Below are 13,720 nucleotides of genomic sequence, written 5' to 3'. Positions count from 1 at the left end.
TCAAGCTTCTGAATTTCGAGCTTCCAGCAATTTGAGAATCTAAAGGGGAACCAGTTATAGATATCTACATATGTGTATATATATATATATATATATATATATATATATATATATATATATATATATATATATATATATATATATATATATATATATATATATATATATATACATAAATAAACATATCTGTACACATAGGATGTGCATACATATATAACTATGTATATATATATATATATATATATATATATATATATATACACACACACACGCATATATGTACATACGAAGAGATGTTCATATGCCCAGATATATGTTGCACTATACAGATGTGTATACAGACATATGCATGAATATACATGTGTTTGTACATGTAGACATATATCAAACTTTTATATGTATATATCCATATTCCTGTCATGTGTAAACCTCACGGTTGTGTATACTCTCCAAGATGTATCCCACCGTGTGTATCTGCTATGTGTACATTATGTTAAAATGACATATGTGATGCAACAGTCATATTACTAACAAGTACTACGCAATTGTGGTAGTAAAGGTAATTATTCAGTACTAATCAATATGTGCATTGGCAGATATATTGGAAAACAACAGCTGTCTTCACGGTGGTCATGACGTAGTGGTTAAGTGTTGTGACTTTAGTGTACAGAGTCCTGGGTTAGAGACCTGCAAGGGCTGTTCATTTTGTTGCTGGGCGGAACATGGGCTGTCAGATACAGAGTGGTTAAGGTGGTTTTGAGCAGTATTAAGCACTTTTGTGAGGTTTTGCATGAAGCTAAGCGGTGCTAAGCTACGGGTAAACATACGGGTGCTTACACAGTGTAGGCTTCTCTTACCAGTGCATAAATCAGCTTAGCTGCTATATTGGAGCAATGTTGACATCTGCTAAGCATGGTTTAGCCCTGGTAACTACTTCACACCACCTAGTCTGATAACATAGCAGGGTAAAGACATCTGTATAAAGTGTATGTAATGCCATGTACAATACCTGCATCCATGTGCTGTCATTACGGTAGCAAGGGGTGTGAATGTCATGTCTGGGACATAGACTGATGTGAGGCCTGTATAGCACTGTTATCCATGTGGCTTTGTTATACACAGGGTTAGTAGTCCAGGGTATGTGCTGTCACACTGGCATGTAGTGTATGATGGCAGTACTACTGTTGACAATGCCTACCCATGCAAGAGTAGAGTGCTAAATGTAGTAGTGACAACAGGCACACCTAAGGCATAGCTGTACTCTGAGGCCTCCCTGTTGTATCCCTGGTGTGTGAGCAGTGTCAAAGTATATAACCCCTACTGGGTAATGATCCGACATGTGGAATGTTACTGTAGACTACCGTCTGTACAGCACATGATAGAGAGGGCTCCTGACATGTAGTTATAGAATACATATTGTTATCAAATGTCTATCTGTCAACACATTCATCCTACGGCATAGCTACTTGCAATGCGGATAACTGTCAGTCCCTGTACATATGTGCAAATGGCAAGTATCCCAGTGGGATATGTACAGGCATCCTAAGCTTGACTGACACTGACATGTCTGCCCAGCTGTGTAAGAAATGGCACATATTGGAGATAACACCCTGTATGCACCACATGCCACGGGTACCTCCACTACACTACCACAGTCAACTGAACATGCTTGGGTACAGGTCTCCATCACAGACACTAACCATGTATAGTAATGCACATTGCATGCATGTCAACTTGATCATCTCAGTGGCCATGTGCAGGAGTCTCCTGGCAGAATGGCTGATGCATGTCACATCCACTCTGAGGGTCACCACAGTAGTGTCTGTTGATGGCTTGCCTGCTGCCACATGGCAGGTGGCAGGATACCACTGTACACACAACCCCTACACAACCCATCTCTCCTTGAACAATAGCTAGGTACACAGCTATAACCACCTGCAGAGATGGACCTCAGTACTGACACATGCATACATGTGCATGACTGAATATAGCAGTGTATGTGTGTTAGCACACCTGTACATGGGAATTCCATGAGAGCCTTCATAACCACCACAACACCTGTTTCCATGGCCAGTTGTGGCTGCTGCTGTATGGGACATTACATGTACCCTGTTAAGCTCCTCCCCATACCACCTACATGAGCCTTTCAGTACCATCATAACAGTGTTGTACAAATGGGTTGATAGGCATGTGATACCCATTGTGTTCTGGCAAGTGTGTGTATGTGCGCATGTCCATTTATCTGTAGGGTACAACATTCCGAGGCCACATACACCTATTACAATACCCATTGCCACACAGTGGTACAGATAGTGTTGTTGCAGCTCATTCATGAAGCATGACAATGCAACACCCTGCTATGCATGTGGCATGTGCATTAGATGCATATCCCTGTAGTACCAGTGTTGGGATCTACAATGGGTTGTATCACAGTCATGGCCAATGTGTGATGGTGGGTATATCAGACTGTCATCATGGGTTTCAGGGAGTACAATATCCACTGGGGGATGTGGGTGCTGTGTATACTGTCATTACACCAAGGTACATCCAGTATGTGTCCCATGTACCACATTATGGTTACCACTGTCACCATCAACCATACAGGTAACTGATACCACATGCCAGGTCAGTTATGCATGTGCTATGTGCAGCCTACCTGTTACACATTGGGCACATGGTCAAGTTAGTTAGCAGTGATAGGCCCTGGTCTCTTGGATGTGTGTCTGCCTGTTATGTGTCTGTTAATGTGTATATGAAGGTATGTCACACTATGTATTGCCCATATACACCCATTACATCCCCCATTAGCATACTGTACATGTCTGGTGATGTTATGCATGTAACATATAACCTGGGACACACCTCACCCTAAACGCTGTGTGGTGTGTGCAATGGAAGCCACGCACTACAGTATCACTACATACCTAGGTAGGGGTCTAGTCCCAGTGTTGCCAAGTAACAGTGTGTGTGTATGTGGATGGGTCTACATCAGGTTATAGATTATACATGCCCCAGCAGGTCACCTGTCCATGTGGCAGAGGCAATAACTGTTATACTAACCTGTGACGTGTTCAAGTGTACCTCTGATATGTCACAGCCATTGTGTCACCACAGTGCCATACCCCATTGTGGAATATGACTGCAGACCATCCTTGTGGTGACACATGTACATCTATAACATGAATGGATAACATTATGTTGTTGTGTCTTTTGGCTTATCCCGGTTAGGGGTTGCCACAGCAGAACTCCGGTCTGCTAATGATTGGCAGTAGATTTTTACATGCTGGCTTGCCGGGCCTAACACACAACCTTCATCAAAGGAATGCCCATTCACGCATGTCACCACACAGAAGACGCTCTAACTGAGAATTGAATGGGCAATGTGTAAATGTGAGGCGACAAAGTTACTGCAGCACCACCACCACAGTATATGAATGGTAACATTATAGAGATGACAATTAACCCATGTTACTAACAGCTATAATGCATCATTGCTGGATGGCTACATATATGCATTACACTTTACTCCTTACAACATGTTACACTGCAGTACTGTGGTACACTGTAGCACAGTCACCATGTGCATCAGATCCATATTAGTCTGTCCCTGCATTGATGGTATGGGTGACAGGGATATGGCACAGGTATCATCATATGCACAGGGTGTGTTGTTGGTTTGCCAGAGGCCGGGGGTGGGCCAGACATTTGACACCATGTGTGTGGGTGAGTGGTGTACTGAGGCAAAGTGGGCATGGTGATGTGGAGTGTGTAGGTATGGGTTGCCATAAGTGTGTTTGTGTAGTGTGTGGGTATACATGCACACAGTTCTGCAATGTGGCTGCCCTACACAGGTGTTTATGGACAGCTGCAGACCATACCCTGGAGGGTGTGCAGTTCAATGCCTCGCGCCAGGGATGCGTGGACTGTGCCTGCCAGGTTTCCATGGGCACATCCAGGTACAGGCCTTGATGTGCTACTCTCACCTGATGATGACAAATGTCCACTGGTACCAGGTCCCTCCTAAGACTGGCCAGGACCACGTGCTCGTGGCCTGCTGTGATGTGGTGTGGATAGCACCCTCCACACTACCGAGGCTGGTACTGCCACTATGGGAGCCCCTTGGGGTCCTAGCATGTCCACGTTGACTGCCAGCAGTTGGTGTTGCTGGCCTATCTCCACACGGCTATCGCCACACCCCACCACATGTTCAAGCACAGACATACCATAGTCGATGAGGGCCATCATCTCACCAGACCATCTATCCATGAGCTTGGTATAAGCACGGATGGCACCAGACAGTTCACTGATGTTGTCTGGTGTAAAGTTCCATACGTGCCTCGGCCACCATGACAGCCTGAAACATGTGCCTGCTGGTACCAGCTATGTCACCTCTGGCAGGGGCATGATGTCCAGCAGCCCTGCAACAAGAACCCTGGGACATCTGCCTATGTGGTGCCCTGCCGAACATCTGGCTATACTTGCTGCAACCAGACACAGAAGGCATGGTTAGCACACTTTCCTGTGCTCTGGCACCAAATGCCAGCTGTCCCTTAGCTATGGCCACTGTGATGGGGTATGTATAGGCATTGAAATTGTGTGCGGGGTTGGGGTGGCTAAAAGGGGGATGTCAAATGATGGCGCTGTTTTGGCCCTTGACAACCCCATCTGACTTTACAGACAGTTCCACATATATTTCCATGTGTTCCCCATCGTGCATCACACTTGGTAGCATACAGACATTGGTACCATTCATTAACATATCAGTCTTCTAAATGCCTAGACAAGTGATCACAACACAAGACCTGTTACTACATTACCTGCCTGACCTGAGTGTAGTGGTTTTAGATGGCCTCACTGCTGTCATTCATTGTTCACTCTGTGTATGTTCAGACATCATGAGCATGGCCCCTATATGTCTGGGCTACTATGTTCACTCCATAATATCATGCACTGGTGTGTCATGTGTATGTATTACTAAGTACATGCCAGATATGCTGCTCAATCAGCCTATCATGTGACAACTGTAATATATGGATACACTCCCTGGTGTGGACTAGCACTTTCCCGATGCATCTATACTGCTGAATATGCGGGTTGTAGGTTACCTCTCTGCTGAATGTGGTATTAAGGATATACCAGGTGTCTACCTTCCCTTTCAATGCCTGTTCCATGCTACATACCTTATTATACTATCATCTGTCCTGTGATTACATACATGACAAGTATTCCTGGTATGTAATGTGGCAGTCCATGTCCATGTCCATGATCCCAAAGGGAGGTACTGCTGTATGAACACCCCACAACCACACATGTGCATACATGGCCACCCACACAAACACACACATACACATGCACACACACATCCTACATGCATCAACCACCCTCCACTTCACCAGAGTGACCCTACAAACAAACTAACTACCCACCAGGATGCACACACACACACACACACACACACACACACACACACACACACACACACACACAGGTGAGATTGCACGACGATAGTTCACACAGTCCTAGTACCCATCTGTCAAGATGCATAACATATGATACGCAACAGCATGCAGTGCAGCTATAGTTAATCCATGCTAGCAACAGTATACATGTGTGTGATGCATGTGCTGTGTCACTAGGTGATGCCCCTTCCCCTGGATGCCACTGCACCCATGTACACAGTATTGCTGTGCACCTGTTCTGCACCCTGTCATGTACTGTGTACCACAACTCATAGGTGTACAGTCCATTGCTGAGTGTGTACTACTGTGTTAGTTATGTCAGCTTTAATGCTCACAGCCTCTATGTTTTTCAGCAACACATACCTGGGATGATATGTGGACAGATGTCATTTGTTAATGCCTGATGTCTGATTTACAGCTCTCAACATCAGTGGACCATGTATGACCAATCCAATACTCTTACACTGGCAACCATCAGAGCATACCATGGCTATGAGGGGTGTACACACCCTTATTGATATGATGCACACATCCTTAATAATCTGCCATGGGACCACATCATCACATATCTTAACAGTACATGAGCCCAATATATGACATATGTCCTGTACTTTCATATGCAGTGTCTACGGAATAAGTTAGGTGTGCGGATGCTGACTGTGATGTATACACTCTGTGTGTGCATATGTGTGCACACCCTTATTATGATGGTATGTTGCACCTCCTGTTATGTGTACTACAGCAGTCACTACTCCTGGCAGGAGTGTACTAGCATGGGCCATCTGCATTTGCTAGTGTATGTTTAGTCTGGCCTACACATGTTCCCTAATCTGCATGACTGCTAGGTCTACTCATGTGCACATCCCTTGGTGTTCACACACTGCCTTCACTATTGCTGTGGGGGTAGGATTACATCTGCTACAGTTCCTAAACCTGACTATGTGCAGACACGGCCATTCATAGCATCCTTAGGATCCCTGCTGCAGTGCACTGACATGCCATGATGACACCCCCTCTTCAGCCTTTATGCAGAATCTTGACAAGTAAGCCCTACACATGTGTGTCAATTTGCAGTGTTCCATACACTGAACACCACATGTTACAGCCTAGTCCCAGCTGATAATGTGGACCACAGTAATGCCTTATGCCATAGTGTAACTCTGCAGCAGTTGCCATCATCCCTACAGGTGTATATACTGGTGTTGCACTGTATATGGGTGTTGTTTCAAACATGTCCCTACTGTAGGCCATGTCTCCCACCATTATGTTACTCCCTGTGAACACATTCCGCAATGGCATGATGTTAGTTATCATGCAGGTGTCTGACATACTCTTCCAATACCCCATCATGGTCACCCCTGTAATGGGTGCATTTAACAGCAACAATACATGTACATGTACAGCATACGTTCTGGTACGTGTGTTAGATGTGTGCATGAAATGCACCATTGCCATTACATGCCAGGTGTATTGGCAAGCATCTACATAAACCATACTCAACAGCTACAGGCTGCTGCCTTGGTGGTATCCCAGAGGGACCTACATAAGAGGATGAGAGATGCAAAGTCAGTGGCCACACCTGTGGCATTGCTATAGAGTGGGTGCAGCATTACAATACATCAACAGTGCATGTCCACAATACTACCACATATGCACATCTGTTTATCACTACTATGCAGCAACAAAATATATCTATGACATGTCAGATATGCATGATCTAGCTGTACTGATGCAGGTGTATATGCAACAGTGGTCTACCGTTGTGCCCTGTGGCCTTATCTGCACAATCCTCAGCTGGTGTGTGGGTGGCACCAACCTCCACAAATGCATCTGCCAGTTGCGGCTGTGTGGATGGGCAGGTGCCACGAGGCTGGCTAAGGGCTGCTCCACACATGTCAGGAGATGGATGGCATGACCCCCATAGTCAGATGATCCCGGGCTGCAGCAGCACGCCAATGGACATTGCGAAGCAGGTCAGAACAATGATGCTGGAACAGCTCATAACTGCAGTTGTGCAGTCCGACATCATTGAACCTGTGGACTAGGTCATTCCACAGGGCGGTCTGCTCCTGCTGATCATGGGTGGCCCAGCCAAACAAGATTGCATAGAGCTGTATGAGGCCATTCAGCAGGATTTCATTTGCAGCTGCTGTGTAGGCTGGCAGCCTTTCATCGGACATCGTGCCTGAAAGACATAAAGATGGACACAGGTGTAAGCAAGTCATGCAGCAAGGTTACCACAATTCTTAATGCACATCACTGTCACCCCCCAACCATATCGGTGACAACAAACTGTACACACAACTCAATAGGTATGGCTACAGCATACCTACCAGTGGGGCAGATATTGTACTGTACCATGCTTTGTGAAATGTGTTTGTAGCCATGTTCTCTCTTTACACTATCATTGCTGGCCTGTTACAGATTATTCACCTGCATGCCATTGTCAGGTCCACAATGGTTCTATATATGCCTGTGGTATGCTTACTATGTGTTTGCTGCACATCTGAAATTCTGTGCTATTGGGGTTATCTATGCATGCTGTTGGACATGTTCCGGGATTGTGTAGACTATTACTATCAACATATGTTCTATAACAGTGACACAATAGCATGTATATGTACTATTGGCCAGCAGAACCACCTCTCCAAACTCAGCTGCCCATGTTACCAGGCCACATCACATGTGTGACCCACTATGGGACCTCCTCATGTACTGGTCCAACAATACCGTCAGGGGAACCAACCCAGGATGTTGTCCCCACTTGGGGGTGCACACAGACATGCTCCTGTCCCCTGAGGTAAGGTCCAGGGTCTATTCCATAACGGCCTCTACAGACACATGTGGGATGTGCTACATCACCTTGAGGTACCCAGTACACATTCACATGGCCCACATGCTCCTCCTGATCAGCATCCAGGCCAGGTACCTTTACGACATGGACAGCTGTTGTGAGTAGCAGTGGGTGGGAGGCTTGTCCCCACTGTGTCCATATTGGGCACCATGGAACATCCACATCACAGACCACACACACACACACACACACACACACACACACACACACCATCCAGGGTGTTTACCTACCACATGTGTCACATACCACCCCTGTAGGCTGTCCTCTATCTACCAACGCTGACCACCTCCACAACTATACCTGCCATACTTCCCCATATTCCCATTCCATACTTCACAGACATGGGCAATGTGGTCCCAACAACGGGTTCACGTGTTACATACCCATCCATGTTGCACACACTGACAGCTGTAGATATGTGTTTGTATTGGTATGTGTGCTGTTTCCTCACACATAGCATCCATCACTGTGGTAGCAATATAGAGAACATGTATTTACATACATATATGTTTGCGCGTGTGTTTGTATATATGTAGACATGTATAGGGTTGTGGCAGTCCATGTCCATGTCCATGATCCCAAAGGAGGTACTGCTGTATGAACACCCCACAACCACACATGTGCATACATGGCCACCCACACAAACACACATACACATGCACACACATCCTACATGCATCAACCACCCTCCACTTCACCAGAGTGACCCTACAAACAAACTAACTACCCACCAGGATGCACACACACACACACACACACACACACACACACACACACACACACACACACAGGTGAGATTGCACGATAGTTCACACAGTCCTAGTACCCATCTGTCAAGATGCATAACATATGATACGCAACAGCAGTATGCAGTGCAGCTATAGTTAATCCATGCTAGCAACAGTATACATGTGTGTGATGCATGTGCTGTGTCACTAGGTGATGCCCCTTCCCCTGGATGCCACTGCACCCATGTACACAGTATTGCTGTGCACCTGTTCTGCACCCTGCCATGTACTGTGCACCACAACTCATAGGTGTACAGTCCATTGCTGAGTGTGTACTACTGTGTTAGTTATGTCAGCTTTAATGCTCACAGCCTCTATGTTTTTCAGCAACACATACCTGGGATGATATGTGGACAGATGTCATTTGTTAATGCCTGATGTCTGATTTACAGCTCTCAACATCAGTGGACCATGTATGACCAATCCAATACTCTTACACTGGCAACCATCAGAGCATACCATGGCTATGAGGGGTGTACACACCCTTATTGATATGATGCACACATCCTTAATAATCTGCCATGGGACCACATCATCACATATCTTAACAGTACATGAGCCCAATATATGACATATGTCCTGTACTTTCATATGCAGTGTCTACGGAATAAGTTAGGTGTGCGGATGCTGACTGTGATGTATACACTCTGTGTGTGCATATGTGTGCACACCCTTATTATGATGGTATGTTGCACCTCCTGTTATGTGTACTACAGCAGTCACTACTCCTGGCAGGAGTGTACTAGCATGGGCCATCTGCATTTGCTAGTGTATGTTTAGTCTGGCCTACACATGTTCCCCTAATCTGCATGACTGCTAGGTCTACTCATGTGCACATCCCTTGGTGTTCACACACTGCCTTCACTATTGCTGTGGGGGTAGGATTACATCTGCTACAGTTCCTAAACCTGACTATGTGCAGACACGGCCATTCATAGCATCCTTAGGATCCCTGCTGCAGTGCACTGACATGCCATGATGACACCCCCTCTTCAGCCTTTATGCAGAATCTTGACAAGTAAGCCCTACACATGTGTGTCAATTTGCAGTGTTCCATACACTGAACACCACATGTTACAGCCTAGTCCCAGCTGATAATGTGGACCACAGTAATGCCTTATGCCATAGTGTAACTCTGCAGCAGTTGCCATCATCCCTACAGGTGTATATACTGGTGTTGCACTGTATATGGGTGTTGTTTCAAACATGTCCCTACTGTAGGCCATGTCTCCCACCATTATGTTACTCCCTGTGAACACATTCCGCAATGGCATGATGTTAGTTATCATGCAGGTGTCTGACATACTCTTCCAATACCCCATCATGGTCACCCCTGTAATGTCGTGCATTTAACAGCAACAATACATGTACATGTACAGCATACGTTCTGGTACGTGTGTTAGATGTGTGCATGAAATGCACCATTGCCATTACATGCCAGGTGTATTGGCAAGCATCTACATAAACCATACTCAACAGCTACAGGCTGCTGCCTTGGTGGTATCCCAGAGGGACCTACATAAGAGGATGAGAGATGCAAAGTCAGTGGCCACACCTGTGGCATTGCTATAGAGTGGGTGCAGCATTACAATACATCAACAGTGCATGTCCACAATACTACCACATATGCACATCTGTTTATCACTACTATGCAGCAACAAAATATATCTATGACATGTCAGATATGCATGATCTAGCTGTACTGATGCAGGTGTATATGCAACAGTGGTCTACCGTTGTGCCCTGTGGCCTTATCTGCACAATCCTCAGCTGGTGTGTGGGTGGCACCAACCTCCACAAATGCATCTGCCAGTTGCCGGCTGTGTGGATGGGCAGGTGCCACGAGGCTGGCTAAGGGCTGCTCCACACATGTCAGGGGAGATGGATGGCATGACCCCCCATAGTCAGATGATCCCCCCCCCCCCCCCGGGCTGCAGCAGCACGCCAATGGACATTGCGAAGCAGGTCAGAACAATGATGCTGGAACAGCTCATAACTGCAGTTGTGCAGTCCGACATCATTGAACCTGTGGACTAGGTCATTCCACAGGGCGGTCTGCTCCTGCTGATCATGGGTGGCCCAGCCAAACAAGATTGCATAGAGCTGTATGAGGCCATTCAGCAGGATTTCATTTGCAGCTGCTGTGTAGGCTGGCAGCCTTTCATCGGACATCGTGCCTGAAAGACATAAAGATGGACACAGGTGTAAGCAAGTCATGCAGCAAGGTTACCACAATTCTTAATGCACATCACTGTCACCCCCCAACCATATCGGTGACAACAAACTGTACACACAACTCAATAGGTATGGCTACAGCATACCTACCAGTGGGGCAGATATTGTACTGTACCATGCTTTGTGAAATGTGTTTGTAGCCATGTTCTCTCTTTACACTATCATTGCTGGCCTGTTACAGATTATTCACCTGCATGCCATTGTCAGGTCCACAATGGTTCTATATATGCCTGTGGTATGCTTACTATGTGTTTGCTGCACATCTGAAATTCTGTGCTATTGGGGTTATCTATGCATGCTGTTGGACATGTTCCGGGATTGTGTAGACTATTACTATCAACATATGTTCTATAACAGTGACACAATAGCATGTATATGTACTATTGGCCAGCAGAACCACCTCTCCAAACTCAGCTGCCCATGTTACCAGGCCACATCACATGTGTGACCCACTATGGGACCTCCTCATGTACTGGTCCAACAATACCGTCAGGGGGAACCAACCCAGGGGATGTTGTCCCCACTTGGGGGTGCACACAGACATGCTCCTGTCCCCTGAGGTAAGGTCCAGGGTCTATTCCATAACGGCCTCTACAGACACATGTGGGATGTGCTACATCACCTTGAGGTACCCAGTACACATTCACATGGCCCACATGCTCCTCCTGATCAGCATCCAGGCCAGGTACCTTTACGACATGGACAGCTGTTGTGAGTAGCAGTGGGTGGGAGGCTTGTCCCCACTGTGTCCATATTGGGCACCATGGAACATCCACATCACAGACCACACACACACACACACACACACACACACACACCATCCAGGGTGTTTACCTACCACATGTGTCACATACCACCCCTGTAGGCTGTCCTCTCTATCTACCAACGCTGACCACCTCCACAACTATACCTGCCATACTTCCCCATATTCCCATTCCATACTTCACAGACATGGGCAATGTGGTCCCAACAACGGGTTCACGTGTTACATACCCATCCATGTTGCACACACTGACAGCTGTAGATATCTGTTTGTATTGGTATGTGTGCTGTTTCCTCACACATAGCATGCAGCACTGTGGTAGTAATATAGAGAACATGTATTTACATACATATATGTTTGCGTGTGTGTTTGTATATATGTAGACATGTATATATATATATATATATATATATATATATATATATATATATATATAAATGTGTAGCTATATATAATGCATATATGTGTTCATATATACGTGTCTACACATGGGCATCTGTATATTTGTGGACATATATATATATATATATATATATATATATATATATATATATATATATATATATATACACATATGCATACCTATATGTGGGGTACATTCAGCCATCATATCCACAATCTCACAACACCTTCCTGCACAGCTGCACTGTTCTGCCTTTCTACAATACAGACAGGTGACACATATGGACTCAGCCTGACATTAGGGGGTATATGTAAGGCCAGATTGCAGGTAACCCTATTACACACCTATGGCATTCCTGCATGCTACAATACAGGTTAACCTGAGTATCCTACAAGAGATGGGCTGTGGAACCCACATGTCCATCATTATAGCATTACTTCCACCACCAGCTATTGGCCACGTAATATACATACTTCCCATTACACAACACACACTATGATGGCTTACATCTTATCAGTCAGTGCTGCTCTGTACAGTTGATGGGTATGGCCCACTACCCACAGGGACGGACTCTATTGTCCTTAGCAGTTGTTCAGCTGAACATCAATAAAACAACAACACCTGATGGCACATACAAATCATTCCACATCATCTATCCCATTATTATGGACCAAGTACTACAGTGGACTACATACATATATACTTCCCACACCTGTTCTGTTTTTTTTTTTCTGTTCCTTACACGCACACTTTCTCTCTCTCTCTCTCTCTCTCTCTCTCTCTCTCTCTCTCACACACACTCTCAGTCTCCCTCCAGTAAATAAAATGAGCTGCTTTGCATAGATTGCAGCATGGAATTTGTAGGTGATGCACATAATCAGGTGATGGCCTCTGCAACAATCAGTGTCCTCCACTTGCTACCTGCATGCAGCATGCTGTGTAGTACTTCCAATTACCACTGTCATGGCAACCACCTACTATAAAACCCTACATCATGTGGGCATTGTCCCTTTACCTTTCCTGTATGATGGACATCGTCCTGTGTGTGGGCAGCAGTGTTACAGACAGCATGTAGCAATACCTCTTACAGGAGAACCTGCACACTCAGGCTAGCTAGATATTTGTAGGAGGTTCCAGAACTACAGACAGAGTGTGAGTAGTGTTGTTGTATGCATTGTATAGCACTGGTGTTACAGGGTTTGTGTGTACATAACTATT

Source organism: Protopterus annectens, chromosome 5.part0 (genome assembly GCF_019279795.1).
Source record: "Protopterus annectens isolate FY-2018-M chromosome 5.part0, PAN1.0, whole genome shotgun sequence".
Taxonomy (NCBI): domain Eukaryota; kingdom Metazoa; phylum Chordata; order Ceratodontiformes; family Protopteridae; genus Protopterus; species Protopterus annectens.
The sequence above is the reverse complement of the archived record's forward strand: the minus strand, read 5'-3'. Positions refer to the sequence as shown.